Genomic DNA, 13,899 nt, shown 5'->3' with positions numbered 1-13,899 from the left:
TAATATTAATTTTTATAATTATTTCATTGACAATTAAAAGAATTCACGCTTATTCGCTTTGCACGTATTCGTACGATTCATTACACGTTCTAATTACCTTTGATATTATCTCTGTCACGTAAAATTAATTAAAGTTAATATAATATTCTGATATTAAAATTAATTATGTTAAATTTCTCTTTTATTGTCTCTGATAATAATGATAATAATAATAATAATAATCTTGCGATAAGAATGAATTATTTAATTTTTGCTGGTATAGCAAATTGACTTCGCACTAATTTTGATATCTGACATAATTTAATAGCTGACATTTGTTATATCTGTAAAGCAAATGAAAATAATCATGACTGAAAACCTTACTTTTTAAAATCGTAACTTCATAAATGTTTCGGTTGAATCGTATTGTAGGATGAACTAAACAGAACTTTTTGTGCTATAACTATATATAGAGGTGATATGCTGGAATGAGGACGGAAATACCTCAACAGCTCTGGGCAAAGGAAGCCTAAAGATCTTTATGAAAACCTACAAGTTCGTCAAAAGCAACTTTGACTCGCTATATTAATAATGACCGTTTTTGAAATTTAATAAATTCGCAAGAATTTCATTAAATGTAATTATCCGATTGTCAGATCAAAATTTTATGATGCAATTGATCAACAGCTAATTTTAATAAAAATGAAATGTGAAATTAATATCAATTACCATTATTTATATAGATGTGTAGAGAACAATCTGCCACGTTCCGGTAATAATTTCACGAATAGTCGGGATTCCAGTTTCAATTGTTGTTCGTTTACTATTGCTTCATTCTGTTGTATGCGGAGAATTGAGATTTCAGATATTCATGGAAACACATAACGCGCACGTTATTTTGAGGCTGGAGGTTACATATATAGGGAAAGTTTCATTTTGGTAAAGGTCTCATCCGCAGAGTGCGAAAGTAAGTTCATCCGCGAAAGAACATATGTGTGTCGCATTAATGTTGAAAGAAAAACAGTCGGGTGCTTTCATTACGGTCCTATAGAGCGCGATGACGTTTACCCAACATCTCGCCGCAATTTCTTGAAAAGCACCAGGAACGGACAGCTTTGAGACGAAATTGAAGCTATCACGACCGCATGTCATTTTTAAACTTAATTTGCGGTCTAGGTTAGCAAATAATAATCTAACAGTACACTAAGCTCTACAGTCACTCTCTCGATGTTAATTGATTTTAACAGAAATTATTATGATTTAAATATGTCACATTACGACAAATTGAGTTGTTTAGCGTGATTGTCATTCCGGACGAATCATGCAAGATAGAATAGATGACCCAGTTGAGACATCGAAAGGGAGCTCCGCTCAATGTAATCCAATGCATTTATAAAGATACGAAATTAGAAATGTTCTTGTTTGAGAAGCAGATTAAACATCATGTGAAATTTATTCATTTCGGTATAGAATTCAATAAATATTAAAGACTTAATGTCGTTAATTCAATCATAACATATAATTTTTAATTACATCTATCAATTTTATAGGTCATGTATGTTTAGTATATTAACGTTATTTGCTCTGTATATCAATATAAAATGTTTATACGCTATATATATATATTAGGTGTAGTAAAAAGAAATCCATTATTTTTCCAATAGATGGCTTTAGTAATTTGTATCTCGTCTACGCGTGATATATATATATATATATATATTAGGTGTTGGAATTAATTCGTAGCGTTTTACAAGTGATGGGAAGTACTTTCATTAATGTATTTTTTAATGCTCATGTGAAATAAATAACATTCTTTCATTAAAAAACGCTACGAATTAATTCCAACACCTAATATATATATAGCTTGCATTCTCTATACATATAACAAGCTATCTGCAGGATGAATTGCAAGTATTTGCAAATCTAGACTAATTCCAATTGAACTTATGATATTGTTTCTTGTTAGTTTACTGAGCGTTTTCGTAGTTTCTTGTTTACGTTTAGGGACAGCATAGTTATAGACCTCTCTCGACCGAGTCAAGAGATAGCACTTGCTATTCAGTGCAACAATTTCATTACAGTTCTGTATCCTATCCAAAGCTGTCTGAAGCTATTCAATATCTTCTCTCAATTCTCGCAAATCAAAAGGAAATATTGTTTACACGTTTCCTCCGAAGGATTCATCCTGCACGACCCAAAAGCGAGGACGAAGTAGACACCTTCTCGACTTCTTTCGTCACGGTGAATGATTATTTTTGCGGGGAAAAAGATTGCGTACATAATTTAATCTTGCTTTACTTTGGACTTTCATCGCGCGAGAGCGATGCTCGGGAGGTGATGCGGCATATATCTCTGCCATTTCCCAAAACGAGGTTTCTCACGATGAAACTACGGTGATACGCGCGCAATACCAACCTCCGTCCATGCTCGCGTCCGTATATATCGCGTTCGCAATACACGGGCGTGACATGGCGCGCTTGCTTGTTATAACGCGCACGACAAATCCCGAGCCGCCGGAATTGCGGATTAATGAACGGTCTCGTTATGCGACGCGAGTCTGCCTTGTTTATCGTCAACCGCTTCTATCGAGAAGCGATATGGCGCCCTTGGAAATCGATAGTCATTAGCGTGCGCACGTACAGCAGGCGAGTACAAACGCACGTAAAATACGCACACGTTTGCTTTCAAATATACCTTTTTACGTACACGTATTATATATGTACGCCGCAAACGCAGTCGCGCATACAAAGATTCATATAATCATTAGATTGCACAAATTGTGTACGTGTATACGTGCGCAGACTTCGCGGCTGTTTCTAAAAGGACGCGCTAACGACGAGGAGAGAACGAAGGATGAGCAGAATGACGTAGTTAGACCGTGTAGAATCACAGGAGTCCCGGGGGAGTGTCAGCGACAGGCTCCTCGCGAACACCGCGAGAAAACTTTAATGTACGTCGTCGAGTTAGGTTGTCATAATTCGCAAATGCGAGCCAATTTAAGTTAATTCATCGCGACGTCTGTCAGAACTCGCAAACTGTGTGGCTGAAAAAGAAATTTGGAAGTTTCTCTTTGTTCTCCTTCCTACTTCCGATGAATGTTCCTCCCAAATTCTTTAACATTCTTGAAATAACATTTGCGCGAAAAAGCTCTCATATCCAACTGTTTCAAATTTTATCGGTAACTTGATATCTCGCTTGAAAGCCCTAAAATATTTGCCAGTCTCTCCCGGGAGAATATGATATTCCTCGCACGTTGAAGTACGAAGGAGCGGAAGTAATAAAAGAGCGGTCAATATCGGGAGAGATCCAATCAGCAAACGGGGCTTTATCACTATTCGTCTCGTCTTATCCGAGCATGCTCCTGTTCACCCTAGCCGATTGGTTTAGCTGTAATAGCTCTCCCTTTAAAAACCATCAATGCTTCAATATTTCTGTCTGAAGAGCTCCATTTCCATGCTTCCATTTCCCCGTCACGCAATCGTTCTTGGCCATTAATGAGGCGAATCTAATTCTATCATGGTTCTGTACATTTTTTTATAATAAAAATATATATGAATATATTCATAAACAATGTGATAATGCCGAGCAAGCTAAAAAAAAGTTACGAATGGATAAGAACAAGCTTTTGCACTTTAAGGAAATTTAAGTAGCATTACTGCAGCGGAGAAAAAAATTGAGATGATAGTATTAATATTTTTTAACACAATGCATATTTTCGGTCATTAAATGTAGCTATTTTCTAATTAAGTAATCTAATAATTAAACAAAACATGGTCTAAACGAAGAAATTGCATTAGCTTTATACTAGATTTATTAGAAAATATAAAGCGTAACAAAACAATTAGAGTACATTCAATTGTATACCGAGAAAAAATTTTATTAAATCCTAATAATTTTCTTTTCAATAGTACTAACATTTACTTGTATAAATATTTATTCAATAAACAAAATAGTTGAATCATACAGAATTAATGGTTCTTATAACGAATATATTATAAATAAATTATTATAAATAAATATATTTACATTTAGTAAATACTGTTCAAATAAATACTTATTAAAATTTAATACATTTTTTCAGTATATGCAATACATTTTATTTGTACTTAAAACATTTAAGTGCAGGAAGTTTATGTTATATTTATAGACAGTATAAAAAATATATTTATATAAAATGTCATCATTAAGAAACTTTTGCTATTAAATTATCATTAAAAGAAAGTTTGTATACTGTTCAAGTCTTTCTGTTCTTATAATCGAATTATCTTAATTATTCGGCGCCAGTTCTTGAGAATTAAGGGTTGAGGGTTCTGAAGGACCTCATAGAAACCACGGTGGGGAAGGTATGGGTAGAACGAAAGAGAGTAAGGTATCCTTTTTGCGGCGGACACCGTTTTCGTTCCTCACTTTTTCCTCTCTTCGGCGGTCTTCTCCCTTTTCGCCGGTTACGACGACAGCTTTCATCCAATTTCCTCTTGTCTTGAGAAGCTTCACGACCCCGCATGGCCGATGCTTAAGTGGAAGTGCTCTTTCGTGTGGCATTCGACTCATTGTCAGCCTCGAGATTGACAGTCTTCGACGAGTCTAGGGCGCAGTAATTTAAAATTGCGTCCTCACGAAGAACTGAAATCATTTCTCGCGACAGTTCTTTTTTTTTTTTTTTTTACCATTGTTCGCGTCTTTGAATTATGCCATCGGCATTTTGCAAGTTTGCTCTCACGATTTTTCATTCCATTATTCGGTTAATAGTTACGAAATTTTATCACGAGGGAAAGAAGACGCGAAATAAAGTACATTTTCGCCAATATGATCTTCATCGAAGCTCAATCAGGAGTTTCGAGTTAATGCAACCGAGCTTGCATCATTTCCGAGCATTTCGCGACGTCAGAAATCTATTACCGCAAGATTGGACGTTTTGCAACCGCGTTTGAAAGATGGCCCCGACGGGCTGTGGTACTGGCTGTAGGGCCTGGAAAAGTTCGACCGCAACCGGAGCAAACTGTATCGAACTCCAAATTACTTGGCTGCATAAGGATTCACTTTGCGCGTTAACGAACTAGAAGTTGAAGCAGTGTATTACCTCAGTCGTGTTTGAGGGAGCCTCATGTACGAATAAAGACCAGTGTGGCCGCAAACATTAGTTACAGTTAATTAAGGCTTAACCCATTTAACCTCCCCTCTTTTTAATAGAACAGAATTAGAAGTGTCACTCGAATGAGAGCTAGTCAGTCCGGATTACGGTTAGCTCGAGTAACTGTTTGCTACGTAATAAGTCAAATTTCTGAGTACGGTCTATTCCCAGTGCAACGCACCAATGCATTCGAACAGCTTTCCGTGTAATAAATTATACACATCTTAACCGTAGAAACCATCAGTGTCGTCGAAGCAATTTTCCGACGATCGATACACAGAAGCTACACGTTTCCCTAGTCTTATCACCTGCTGGAATAATCGACCGTTAGGTTCACTCCCTGGATTACAAAGGCCGCGCGTGATCGAGCGCGTTGCTTATCCGCGAGAGGAACCGAGTTACAATTAACTCTTAATGAATATTTATGATGCGCCGGCCGGCAGAAATTACGTCGCTCATTGAGTTAAAACCACAGACAATAGGGCTTATTTGCCGTTTCCACGCGCAACCCGGTGTTCGCCGAGAGAGAAGTCGTCGAGAACTCGGTCGCCCGCCGCGAACGAGACGTGTACACCGTGGCAAAAAGTTGGCAACGAGTTTGCGAGGAGCTGGCTTCGCGACCGAGGAAAATGCTTCCCTCGCGTACTGTGCGTGCATGAAGAGATACGGAACTAAGGTAGCAGAGAAATAGACGACAGCGTTACGAGAAATTACGCTGTGGAATTGTTGTCACGAAATATTCAGAACTTGGTGGAACAGATTTTCTTGCATTTTTAGAACTGTAGATCATGCTTCGGGAGTAGAGAATGTTGTCAACTTTTGAAAAACGAAGAGTTTCATTAACTCAGAATACAGTTAACAGTTAAAATTTCATTTTTCAATTTTAGCGTAGATAAAAAAGTTTCTTTTTTCTTTCTTGTTATTTTTATTATTTTTTAAATGTTATAATCTTTCTTCCACGACATATATTATTATGGAATTCTAACATTATTAATATCAGTTTATTAATATCGCATTTCAAGAGGAATATTGTCAATTTTTGAAAAAAAATAAAGAATTTTATCGGCCCTTAAAAAGTTAAACCCAAAATTCCATTTTACAAAATTACATTTTATAGTATAAATTCAAATTTTTTTTCTTCTTGTTATATTTATTATTTTTTAAACGTAATGACCTTCCTCTTACGATATGCACGCTTACGGAATTTTAATATTGTGAAATGTTTAGTTCGATATAAAGATAAAAATGACACAAAAAAACTAGAAACTTAATGATTTCATTAAAAAGTTTACTTAGTAAAAAGCTTTTTCCTCCAAGTTTTTTACTCGGATATATTTTTTTAGAGCATTTGACGTTGTCTAAAATTTAGTTTTTGCATTCATCCAAAAGATTTTTGTGAAAAGGTACTTATAAAAATCAAAATGTAATACAATAACGTTAAGTGGTAGTGATATAGGTTCATTACTGTTTATAATTGTTTTTATAATATTTTATACTGTACTCCCATATGTTTTTTGTATATTTCACGGTTTTCATTTTTTTCGATGTAAAATCGGCGTTTGATAGCTGACCCCGAGGGGCTGTTTCCAAACCTGCGGCGAGGAGTACAGAAATATACGCGCAGTTAGTAGCGTGCGTAAACCAGTTTTAGGTAAGAGAGGATGCGACTTCCGACCCGCGTTACACCCGTGGGACATAATCCGCGGGGAAAACGGTTGAATGCGAAATGGCACGGAACGTCGACGTCGGTACGATACAGCCGGTTGCGTGAAGCAAATTTTGCCGCAGGTGCACGCGCGATACGGCATTTATAGCATTCGCGATGACGTAGCTGGGGAACAATAGCCATATCCCAATTTCGTGGGCTCCTGGATGAACTTAACGGAGTAAAGATAAAGCATCTACGTGGAGGAGCATAATGATAGATAGCATACGTACATATATGCGTCTAGATTATGCTTAATTCTCTGTGTACCTACGGTGATCCGCTGGATCCGCGTTCCTATTTGACAGGTACGTTCGTTCTTCAAAAGAAATAAAGTTGCGCTTTGTGATAAGAAACCCAATGCCAGAGAAATTAAAGTATCCCGTTCTCATTCGATTTAATTTTGTAAGAAACAATATTTGCGAAGCAACAAGATAGATAAACTCAAACAGCTGCCGAGAGAAATAAAGTTAAATATATATATGAGTTATCTGAATAGTGATTTACTTTCAATCCAAAAACAGCCCCGTTAGTGTCTATCTTTATGCAAAAACAGATTTTTATTTTGCACGTTATTACGCTTTTAATAACGACATCATTTATTAATATAATTCATGAGATCGATAGGACGACGTTATTAAATGTTATCGAGTATTTAGGTGTACACACATTACATTTGTAATTGAACGCTTTAATGCAGTACATCTTTAATGGCATATACACCATTCAGTGACGATTGGCGTGTCCTACATGACGATTACCTACCGTTAGAAGCAGATTTACATAGACGTGCAATATGTGGAATTTTGCTTCGAAGTGACAGCTAAATCTACTAATATCCGCCAACATGCTAATATGATTTGTAACTCTCCTGCGCACCGTGTGTGTACGCCGTGGATAAAGCCATGCTGAATCCACACCCATTTGCCGATACCTCTGCCTGTTAATATTATTATTAGTATTATTATTGAATAAGCGAAAACACATTTGTGGAGAAGGGAGATGCGCGCAATTCCGCAATACAGATTAATCTGCTTAAGACATGCGTATTTCCCACCCTTTGAAAGCAAATTTCTGTGAATACATACATATGTATATTCTAATTTATGTTACAAAGTAGCATACATATAACATATGTTTATAATTTAGTATGAAGCTTTGAATTACATTAAGGTATAAATACATAATCATTTTAATTAATTATAATTATTACACATTATTTATCATACTAATCGTTTATTATTAAAAATTACTGCTAATTATTAATTGACTACTAATTATGCATTGAAAATCTACAATTGCCTCTAAATACTTGCTTTTGCTTAGCAAATTTATTATATTAAATTTCGTTAGTGAATTGCTAAAATAGAATAAAATAAATACATTTGCTCTCATGTCGTACTAAATAACGTAATTGCGTAGAAATAATTGAAATTAATCTAAATTAAAATAAAATACAGTTATTATTATATATATTTTAGTTGTTATAATTGTTATTTTAGTTATTATTATTATTATATTTTACAGTTACTATTTTAATATGCTGTTAAATCAATCAATTTCTTTCAAGAAAGTAGATTTGCCATCTTCCTCAATTTTTCTTACCGCGCACAAATAGATTATTGACAATGATTAATCTGATCGTAGACTTGTCGATGTTCGGTAAACACGTGATGATTGATAAGCGAACGTGATTGACTTCGATTTAAGCGTTGCTGTGGCGTAAAAGAGAATGACGTAACATATCAAAGGGTTAAACGTCGCGGCGACATTACAGTTGCATTAATTAACCGGGCATGCCGAGGACTTATCGCTAATGAAACGGCCGCTTAATTAAGATGCAAACGAGACGCTTCTCGCGTACGTGCACGTAGCCACGCGCGTCGGCTCGAGCTTCGCCTCGCCTCGCCTCGCCTCGCCTCGCCTCGTTCTAACCCTCTTCCGTCTCCGCTTCTCCCCCGATTGCGAGTCCATAAATCTCAATCCGTAAACTCAAACACCGGTGGAATTGCAAATCGTAAGTAACAAACTGCCGCGCAAAGACTCGCGGCATTACAACGAGCAACGGACGGATAGCCTCCCCCGCTCTTTGAAGCGAAGCGAACGAGGGATCGGTAAGGCATCTCGTATATACCGCACCACCACCCTTCCACGTCGCGCCTTTGTCAATATTAGGTTTCCCCGTGATTACGTAATAAAGTAAACGTCGTTTTAACCCCTTTAGTCGGCGCGCTATCGACCGCCGTTCGAATTAGTTCGGTGCAAGTCATGTAAATTAGTCCCGAGTCGTAACTCAGGGGGTGGAAATTGGGGAAAGTGGTGGCAGCAGCGGTGGCGGCGGCGGTAGCGGCAGCGACAGCAACGGCAATGTCGGGGGCCAAGACAGCCTTATTGCCGGTGGTGACGGATTAGAATGCCTGAAATATTACTACTGCCAATCGGATTGTCCTGGCACGATGGCGACGACGGTCACGGTGCGATTAAGTAAGTTTCTTTCTCACTGAATAAAGGTGTCCCCAAGGTAACAGGCTGAACCAAATTGCAGAGACGGTCCCCACATATTCCCAACTGAATTATTCACTCCAGCGAAGCCTCATGATTCACCAAACACTAATTTTGTACGAGCCAACAATGTGTAGCCTATAAATGTTTATTTAATTGGAATTCTGAAGTACTCTCTCTGAAAGTATCTTTATCTGGTTTGGTCCTGTCATTTTAAAATTAAGGAAAGATGAATATTTTACGTGCTGAATAAACAAGCTTGTTCTATAATACTTTTGCTTCATTTATAATAAATCATTCGATTGAATGGAGAGGTTGAGAAATCTTACTTATTCTATAAGTAGATAAGCTAGACTCTTCAGGATGGAAAGAGATATTGTTGTGTGAGGTTTCTGTTTGAATTGGAATATTTGTGCGCTTACTGACTCCACGCGAGCTATCGAAGCTTGTGGTGTTTCTATCTGCAATACTGAGTCTACATAAATATAACCCATGTAACTCAATTTCGTGAAAAATGGGATATATCCCGCTTCTAATGTTTTTCAAATTCAATTTGATCCGCTTTTACGTAGAAAAGAAGGATTTTGTAAAAATATCTAAAAATTAGTTGGATACACAGATCTGAAAATAATTTTATTGGATAAAACGGATCAAAATTATGTAGAACGCTCGAGTGTAAATGAGCAATATTGCAAAAAATTTTAACGTTCTAGCAATCAGCTTGAGCATCCTACATAATTATTTTGATGGTCTAACAAAATTATTTTTAACTCTGTGTACGTATATAGTTAAATTTTTTAATGCTTTAGAAAAACCGTCTCGTTTAAATTTTTTTTCGTATCTGTATTTTTTCATTTCCGTATATCCACAAATATTGAATGTACTGAGAAATTACAGTAAATCTTGAAAAGCGCGATAAGAAATTGCTTTTCCCAAAATAGCAGTAAAATCCTCATTTTATCCCAGACCGCTCGCGCTTTATTCGTCAATAAATTTATGATAAAGCTGAAATTACGAGCGATTGAGGTATATGGAGCGTATGCATGCGGCATAATTCCGTAATCGATCTTGAATTATTGAGTGGAAGTAAAACTGTAGGGCAGAATAATATCGGCGAGGATTTCACCGCGGGCAGCAAGATAGAAATCGGCTTTAATTAATTTCATTATGCGGCTCATCGCCGGATGGCCGGAATCTCTACTGGATGGAAGAGTGGTGGTTTGTGGCAGCGTGATGCAAAAATGCAACACCCCTTTTTAATTAATAAATGTCATTTACGAGGCGGATACCCGTCCGTTACTCCGATTGATGCTATTCAAGACTGACAAGTTTTCGTCCTAACATTCCGCTCTGTGTTCGACGTCACGTCGGAATACGCCGTCCTCGCGAATAATTACCGCGATCCGTAAATGGACGTGCGCAAATTACTTTAAAAGAACGACGAAGATAGATCGTTTCCGTACGAATATTTTCGGTCCATACAACTTGTGACGCTTATCGCCGTTCATATCACGCCGTAAATCAAGGAACTTCCATAATGTATGATCCTATAAATACAATAACCAAAACCTCCGATGGTTGTACGCAGCTAACATTTACCATTACCGATTTGCGCGGCGGCGTTTCCAGTATCCGCAAAACCATCGTTCGCGGTCATTTTGCGCCGTTATCGACAATCGCCTTACTCGCGCCTCTATAAATTCTCAGTCACATCGCGTGCAACGTACAGGTATAGCCGAGGGCAACGCAACGGATCCGCAATTTTCTCCGGGTTCAACGCACTCCGGATGAAAATCTTTATCCAAGCGGCTATGGGAAAATTCAGAGGATGCGCGAATAACAATATACGCCACGCTTTGCATCAAATATACGGATGTTTGAATTAAACTTCACGAGCCAATACTCTTGCTCGTCCAATATCGAAGACAGTAATACTCATTCAATCTGTCGCGAAATAACTATTATTTCTCTTAAATTTAGAAATCGATTTTCGAAATACATTAGCATATTACATTCCCATTCCATTAATATTTTATAAGATTATTATGACTTCAGCAAACTCGGAAAGAACAATTTTGCTGAAGTATCTGAAAATTTAGCTGGCTACAGATCTGAAATTAACTTTATGAGATCATCAAAATAATTACGCAGGACATTCAAGCTAATTGTAATTAGATATCAAAATGTCGTTGCAGCATTGCTCATCATGCTCGAGTTTTTTTACACAATTATTTTGATGGTCTACAAAATTATTTTCAAATCTGTATCTTAAATTTTTAGTTACTTCAACAAAATCGTTCTTTTCGTATATGACAAAAATTTAATAATTAAAATGATGATATTAATTTTAATATCTTTAATAATATTAATTCCAACTCAGCAAACAAACCGATGTTATTTACTGTCAATGTTTTGACGTCAAAGTGACAAGTACAACTTAATTGGTTGCTAAGAATCTTTAATGATATTAATTCTATTATCATTCTAAAACTGTTACACAATGGAGAGAATACTAATTTCAAAACCATTCTATATCGGAAAGTTATAAGTCGATATTTCTATAGTATATATAGGCGTTCTATATACATCTGGCGACAATTTTCTGAACAACTTCAATTCCTCGTACGCGAGCGAAGTGCACGCCGATGATGTATCGCTTTATAACAAAGAGGATTTATCAACGTCAATTTGGCGTGCAGGAAGGTACGCGTCTTGCGGCCAGCGACCCGCTATAACGAAGAAACGAGCAGCGGTCGAGGGCAGTCGAGCGCTTAATTTTACTCGCGCCGTTATCGCGAGGACGTTAGAACAACGAGTGGGGTTAATTAATTGCGGACCTTTTTTAATTTGTCTTGCTAGACGCCAGGATTACCGCGAAATTTTTAAACCGATACATCCAGTCGAGAAGCGGAAGCGGTAAATTGAAGATACTTTGTTGAAATGCGAAAGGGGACTTGGGAAAAATTTATTTAACTCGGAAAAGTCTGCGATGATAAAGAAATGTGATAGATAAAGCGTACTCTAAAAAAGACTCTGAGCTCAGAGTCTAAGAAGAAATTTATTCCATATATATTATGTCGATTAGTTTATTCGTTTTCATACATTTTTGTACACAAACTTACAAAGCGACTTAGGAAGAGTTTACGTACAAAAAAAAATCTGCGAAGCCTCATTGCGAAGTCACCTTGAGAAACACTTGAATCATCTTGAAAAAGAGCGCGCAAGATGGGACGCAAGATTAATTGTCCCCGCTCTAAATTAAGTTATTCACTTTGTTATGGTACCTGAGCTATCGCGCGGCAAGATACATGGCGCGTGATAAAGTAGTAAGAGAGCGGAAAAGAGAGAGGGCAGTAGTAGGATTAATGAGGAGAGGGAGAGTTTATGATCTCACGCTTAAAATTCGTCATACCGGTTATATGACTGCAAAGGGCTGCAGAATCACCTTTTCAATTCGGTACGTAACTTAATCACATGCTCAAATACTTTTTTTGTCTAGATGAATTTATTATTTCTGTTCGTTTTATCCAGAAGTAGGCGTGTGATTTAGCTTAGCATTAGCAAGCGCGTTCATTTTGGAAATATATTTATGCACATACACACTATTTAATACTAATAGAACAATGGTAATTCTCTCAGTTAAATAACATTTGGTTATTTTTAACTTCCGTGTGTGTTAAAATGTAAATCAAATTGCTATGGTTAAATTGCTAGTTTCAAAGTAAACAATATCTCCATATTAACGTTTGCACTTAGTAAATAATAATCTAAATTGGAATTAAATTTAATACATTTCTTGAATTGAATTATTTAATTCCATTATTTTAGTCAAATAAATTAACGACACATTGAGAAGCAGTGTCGACCTATAAAAATGATTAATAATAACTCAAATTGAGTATAATTTGACATTATGAATTTAGTGCACGGAAGTCCAAGGTGTTCAGTTATTAATAAATTGAGAGATATAAGAATGAAAAAGTACGGCAAAATGACTGATGTACAGCCCTCTCTCGAGTTAATATAATAGAAACTATTTTTGCGTGACAAATAAAAGCAATAATGACAACTTTATACTCCTCAGTTTTAACAAATGTATACAAAAACAAGAAAAGTACAGTAGGATATAAGAATCATCGCGGTATTTATTGTGTAAAAATATTATTCAGAAGATATTCGTACGAGATTCGGCTTGCTTTTGTCATTCTCAATAGAACAAAAATATATACATATTATATCTACATAATCACATACTTTTATGAATGAGTGGCAACCATGGATCGAGCAAATTATGAGCTTAATCATAAAGATTTATCTGGTTCATCACAATTGATCGGCCAGAAGGATCAAAAACTTTTACAATAAAATGTTATAATAAAAATTAACTGTATAATAACCAATAAAAAACTTTGATAGAAATAAAAACCACCAGAAATGAAAATAATATTAACGTTTATGTCTATTAAATTAAATTAAGGCTGTGTTAATGATATTGATGAATTTAAATAAAATAATAATATCTAAAAATTCTTGCCAGCAAAATTTGTGAAAGTCATTTCAATATTTTTTTGCAAACATTTTA

The 13,899-nt window shown here is 36.2% G+C and overlaps 1 protein-coding gene and 1 long non-coding RNA gene across 3 annotated transcripts in view; both read left to right on the top strand.

Moving 5' to 3' along the window:
* Positions 1-13,899, top strand: part of LOC105145417 (neural cell adhesion molecule 2) — a 227,251-nt gene that overhangs the window by 190,856 nt on the left and 22,496 nt on the right. The gene's annotated exons all lie outside the window — the stretch shown is intronic.
* On the top strand, positions 4,072-13,309 carry LOC147909270 (uncharacterized). Its single transcript, XR_015545374.1, has 2 exons — positions 4,072-9,299; positions 9,361-13,309. It is a non-coding gene; the product is annotated as an uncharacterized LOC147909270 (long non-coding RNA).

The sequence above is a fragment of the Acromyrmex echinatior genome, chromosome 6 (genome assembly GCF_024713525.1).
Source record: "Acromyrmex echinatior isolate Ae372 chromosome 6, ASM2471352v2, whole genome shotgun sequence".
Taxonomy (NCBI): Eukaryota; Metazoa; Arthropoda; class Insecta; order Hymenoptera; family Formicidae; genus Acromyrmex; species Acromyrmex echinatior.
The sequence above is the reverse complement of the archived record's forward strand: the minus strand, read 5'-3'. Positions and strand labels throughout refer to the sequence as shown.